Here is a 6,575-nt window from a genome sequence, read left to right on the forward strand (position 1 = left end):
GTGCCTTACCACACATGCATGTCTCCCTATTGTCATCTTGTGGACAATCATGTATACTTCGCCTACACTAGGCTTGACAGTTTCCATACAATTATACGGTCACACTAAATAATGATATAAATATTTATTTTATTCTCGAATAATGAAAGTAAGTTTAATGTATGTACTCATGCTTAAATAGGACTAGGGTTCATAGGTTCACTAGTAGGTCTCTCACAAACATGCATGGCGGCACAAGATACAAAACATAGATATATGTATGAAGCCAACAAACATATACACATAATTATCTTAACAGAAGAATGATTCTAGGCATCACATTCATGAATCCATACAACCCCAGTACACATGAAATTATATGATTAATACTCCACCTATGGGGCATAATAATTATGCATTGTTGCATCTGAATAAAGTAGTAACTAAGTGTTGCATTAAGGATGATGATATGATGTTGACAATTAATCTACTCCCCATGACAACAATGAAGTACTAAACAACTCTCCTTTTACCCTAAATGAAAGCATCAAAGAATGTACCAAGAGTCACAAGTGATTTACCTTTTCCATCAGTAGCCCAATAACACCCCTCATTCACTTCGTTTGATGCATATGGTTCCCTCTATTGTCTCATAATCATAAACTAATCAAGGTAAAATAGAGAATGGAGGTACAATATATCTATAAATAATACGTCAACCAAAATAATATCAATGCATAGAATAGAACATCACATAAACAAGATTAATTGGAAGCTTCGAGAGAAAACTAAAAATGTGAGTAAAATGCAGTACTGAAATCTGTGATACAACCAATGTTTCTATTGGGGTGAGTGGATTTACACATGGAGGCAAGTGTGGAAGGGTAAGAACATATAGGGCATTATTCTGGTAAGAGTCAAGGTGTGTCGTTAGGATAAACAAGCATATCAATTATCAAAAGGTTCTTCTTGTGACAAGCATGGTTCATGAAGCTAATGAAGCAACATAAGTTTTGTGGCAGTTTGATGAACATAATCTGCTTCTCACAGTAAGGACTTCAGTTAGAAATAGGGATTACAAATACTTTCATCACATATGATTTGACAAATATATCTCCTTATATATCTATGGCAAGCATTTTCTTCCAATGAATGGGTTGGAATTGCAGAAGAAATATGGGAAAATAGCAATTCTTTTCTCGTTCCTGTGTTGAGTTTTCTAAGATCAGACCTTTTTTATATAGATGGGTTTGCTTTGTACCATTTTGATGCCCAACAAACAACGATGCACATGGTTGTGAGCATTGATTGAGGCAGAGGTTGGGGTCATGCTCCGAAAAAATATAACTTGGACATGTATTCGTGAAAAAAATGGAGCTATAACTGTAAATTGAGATAAGTTAGATTTTGTTAATGGGTTTGTCAGCAATATCAAAACACGATTTTGTAAACCCATGGATAGTTATCCTGCAAGGAAATAAGTCCCTCGAAATACCGTTTTCAGGCATCCATCTAGTAACTTTAAATACGACCCACAACATATTTTTGTATAGCTCAAAATAAAATATATTTTTCCCTGAAATTTCTGCCGTAACTTGGAAATGGGCGTATGAGTATTTAATTCATATTTTTTGAGTCCCAGAAATATGTTTTTGAATTATTTTTCAAAAACCGTATTCAAAGGCACTTTCCGTTGTTTGTAATTAGCACTTACAGTACATTTTAGTTACTATTATAAAAAGAGTTAGAGGAAACACGATTAAACTGAAGTTACAGAACTAGTAGCAATCAATTACCAACAGGGCAACAGAGGCCACCGAATCGGAGTAGACGCACCTCAACGCGAACGCGACCTCGGGTCGGAGAGATCGATCGAGACCGCGCGCGTGTCCGCAATGCACTGTACGTACGGCGCCCCTCGGTCCACAATCCAGAGTCAAGGCAACCGACCGAATTAACCAGCCGCGCGGTAAACCCCCCCCCCCCCCCCCCCCCGGCCTCGACCGGTTCGCTCGGATGCGGCGGAGGTGCAGCAGGCTTTGGTGTCTTCAGACAGGCGAAAGCCCAAGGTGTCAGCCCATAACCCAGCCCAATAAAAGAGGTCGACCACTTGTGAAGATGTAGCCAAAACCAAGCTCAAAAGTTTTAATTTGGGATGCATTGCAGAACATATAACTTGAAAATGTATTCGTGCTATCTAGGGTATTATGTTGTCCACATCTTACATACGAGTGTCAAACATACCACTGGCAATCAGCTCATAAACAAGGTGCAGCCCATCGCAACACCAGGATGACACCATCCTCTCACGGAAAAGTTGAATTGTGGTTCTTTCTTCAAAATGTATTCGTCCGTCACCTCCTTAGACACATTGGATACTCTCTTGATAGACACTTCAAGGTTGGATTCCCTCAGAAATCCGTTGCACACTGAGCCGCAAAGCCTCCTTCAGCTATCTTCCGTTACTTGTATGTATACCATTTCAGTCTTAGTCATGTCCATTATCCATCCAAACAAGTTCAGGTATTTTAATCTAACTTTATCATCGTTGTCGTAAGGAAGGAATAAGACAAAGATGGAAAATCCCTAACTAGGCCGACATAGGGCAATGTCAGCCCAGTCCAACTCCAAAAACCGATTTTGGGCCCTCCATCCGGCATATGCCCAAAGTCGGCATTGGCCTATTCCGGCTTCACCTATTTCCGACATCAGCCCATATCCGACATAACAAAGTTGGCCCAACCGACATCGCCGCCCAGGAAGGCATCAAACACGTGGGTGAGGCCGACGTCGCCACCTTGGCTAGGCCAACATCGTCATCTCAGCCATGCCAACATCGCCACCCAAGCCGACATAGGTCCCTCCTAGGCCGACATAGTTCACTCCCGGTTTCCCCTCCTCCAAGCCGACATTGGTCAACCTGGGTGGGCCGACATCTAGCTCAACTCGGCCGGGCCAGCCCGCCCCGCTGCTTCTCCTCCAATCCGACTTACAAGGCTGGGCCAGCACCATCGTCCTCGTACCATGCTCCCTCCGACATCAATTGCGCCGACCATCATCTCCAAGATGAAGTATCGGCTGAGTCTTGGGACGCTCCTAGCTCAGACTCGGCATACCACTCCCCCCGGTGCCGGTTCTGGGATGCTCCTTGCTCGTACCGGCACACTCTCAGGCCAAGCACATGAAGATAAGAGCGATGACATGGATGATGCTAAGGATAAGCACAAGAAGAGAAGACCAAGGACAACGACAAGACCCAGACGTGCCCAGCCCAGGCTCATGATAGGGCAGCAGTGCCCACCATGACACGTGAATAGTGTTGGCAAGACCCCAGTAGTCAATTCCAATAGTGTACGTGGGGCACACCTATCCTCAGGGCTTCCTATATAAGGAGCACCAGGGGAATGCTCACACCGATCCCTTCGGGCCTCATTTTCCCATGCGAGCTGTTTCTTCTTCCTTAGGAAACACAACTCAAGAAGCACTATTGTAGCTCTCATATACAACTCATATAACGTCAGACATGCTAGAGTAGGGGTTTTACCTCCTCACGAGGGCCCTAAGCCTAGGTAAATCGTGTGTTCTTCCATGTGGGATCTTTACCACATCATCCCTCCCCGGATCCTCCGGTGTCCATCAGCCCCAACATAAGCCTACCATATGCATCTGTTTATTCACCACGACGATAACGAACTCATGAAAACATCATGAAAGTAAGAGGCGAATATGTCGTTGTACCAGCTAGATGTTTTTATATACAAAGAGAGTTTTATTGACTCAAAAGTACGAATGAAGCCAATACAAGCGAAAGACTTTAAACCCGGCCGCTGCATAATAAAAAATGAAGATAGCCCATGCAATAAAAACTGCAAGTTTAACAATAAAGTAAATCATATGACAAAAGAAAAAAAAAGTGCATGACTCTCGACATGTAGATTGCGCTGCCTGCCATGCCATGTAAAAAACCTCCTTGACTGCCCGCTCCACTTGGGTGCATTCCGCTATGTCAGAAATAACAACATTCCCTGAGGTTGGGACTCTCTCGAAAGCTCCTGTCTCCTCTAGTCCCCTAGTTCCCTTGAGAGTCGCCTTTAGCACACCGGGCCTTCCCGATGCCCTTCTCGGCGGCGATGCCGGCCGGAAGTGGCTAAGGAGCGGCGCCGGAGCTAGGTCTGTATATAGTACTAGTTCAAATAATAGTAGTTTTTCTGATGTGTGTCGGCGGTATGCCGTGTGTCGGCTTTATGCCGGGGGGATGGTGCTGGATTTCCTGGGCCGGATCTGGTGCTGGCTGGCTGTTCTTACTCTCGTCGCAGTGCTCTCATGGCCGGAGCCGAAAGCGGCGAGGTGTAGGAACGCCGGAGACTCCATTAATAAGGCTTGTGTTGGCTTCTTGGCTTGGAAGGGGAGAGCGACTCTGCGGACTTCTTCATCTCGCAGCGGCGGCGTTGGGGAGAAGTGGTGGAGAGGCGTTCTGATCTTCAGAGTCAGGCGGTCTTGGAGCTGTGATACCGCATCTTGGTGTACAATCTCGGCGGGCTTTGCTTCCTGGCCGACTCAGATGGCCATCAGGTGGCTGCGCATCTTGCCGGTGGTGATCCCCGGCGCTTCTTCAACCTCCAAGAGGAGGCCTTGTCTGGAACTCGTCGTGACGCTCCACGTCGACTCGACGCCAAGTGGTTCCGTCCCCGGCGCCGATGAAGACGGCCATGATTTGAGTTCTGTGTTCGTCTGCTGCGGCGGAGGACCCGATTGCTTTTTTCTAGATCTTTGTAGGGTTCTCTTTATAAAAGCTAGGGGCCTTGTTGTATTTGCTCTTTTCCTGCTGGTCCCTTTTGAGAGTTGTACCCGCAGCTTTTATTAATGGTATCCAGGCCTACGGGCCTCTCCATGTTCAAAAAAAGAAATAACAACATTCCTATGGGACTTTTCTGTTCTTGTTTGAGCAAAGTGACATGGAAGCAAGTAAGGAAGTGATGGATGCGAGAGCAAGCCAACCATCTAAGAGACAAGCATGGAAGCCAACGAAGAGCAAGTTACTTCACTAAAAGAGAGAAGCATGTATGCGGAGGAAGAACAAACTTCCTACTCTAGCCGGGAGACCGGCTTTTGTGAACCTGGGTGTATGTGAACCCACTTTTTCAAAAGTGGGTTTGTGATGTCAAAATATGTTTCAAAAATCGAAACACAAAATGATTGCAAAGATGATCTCAAACATGTGCCCTGGACATGAGTTTCATTCTGAAAAAACATTTTATTTTGCCTCGGCAAAAAAGTGAAATTTTACAGGGCTATATAGCAGTATATATGTGACGTATTTTGTCTTTTTTAGATTCTGAAATAAAAAAGTGGTTTCTCCGCGAAAACTTTCTACGGACACATGGAACATGCATACGTACCCCGATATTTTTATTTCAGAATTTTTTCACATTTCAAAAATGAATTTCCAACCAGGGTTCACGTGCACCCAGGTTCAACTGGGGCTTACGTTATATAGGTGCAACACAAACACTTAGAGCCTCTGCTGCATACACCGAATCTAATGCCATCAACGCTGGTAAAAATGTCGTTAAAGCGAGATCACACTAAATCCTAGTCTGCCCCTCATATATGTGGGGACAGGAAGAATGAAAGAAAAAAAAATGTAAATGAACATGATACAAAAAAATATCAATGCTGGATGGAGCAAGGCAAGAATAGACAAAAGTGTTGGTACCTCTCTCTAGATGGCTCCACATTACTCCTTCCATCTCGGTTTAACAGACACACACAATTTATGATAAACTTTGACCATTGATTTGGTCAATAAAAATAAATTTATGTCTACATGCAAAAAAGCTTTTCAATGATATAATTTTTGTGACATATATTTCATATTTTTATTGACCAAAATAATGGTCAAAACAATTTCTTAAACTACGTGTGTGCCTGGCCGAGACGGAGGGAGTACTTAGTTTAGTACTTTTGAACAATTTTCTATCTTATTTGGACATTTATATCCAGAAATGTTTTTTTTGTAAGAGAATACTATTTTGGGAATCAAAGACTCTTTTTTAATGGTCAAGAATGCCGAGTTTCAAAGAAGATAAGGGTATCTGAAAAACTTCATATATTAATCCATTGCATGGCCAAATGGAGCCTTGTCCAACTAAATAACTATTGGCTATATATAACATTAACAAAACGTTTATTTAACGAAACTTGACGACCCACATATTGTTATGTAGGGAAAGACAACCTTACCTTTAAAATTGTGAAAAAAAACAACTTTACACTTCAAATTGTTCTGTAGGGAAAGTTGGATGAGCAATTGGAACTGTGTAATACTGAATTTGCCAATCGGGATGATATATATACTGCCACAAAACAAAGTCAGTATTTCAGATCTTGACCTTAATTACTATCGAGCCCAATGGATGGCCCAGGTTGCATTAATGTACCATAAAAACATCCCTTTTATGGTTAGAATATCCAATTTGAAAGGGTAATAAGACCTATCTATATGATGAATCCACTGCATGCATGGCCAAATGGAGCCTTGTCCAACCAATTAACCAGTGGCTATACAGTATATAACATTAACAAAAACAATCAAC

Source organism: Lolium perenne, chromosome 5 (assembly GCF_019359855.2).
Source record: "Lolium perenne isolate Kyuss_39 chromosome 5, Kyuss_2.0, whole genome shotgun sequence".
NCBI classification, from domain to species: domain Eukaryota; kingdom Viridiplantae; phylum Streptophyta; class Magnoliopsida; order Poales; family Poaceae; genus Lolium; species Lolium perenne.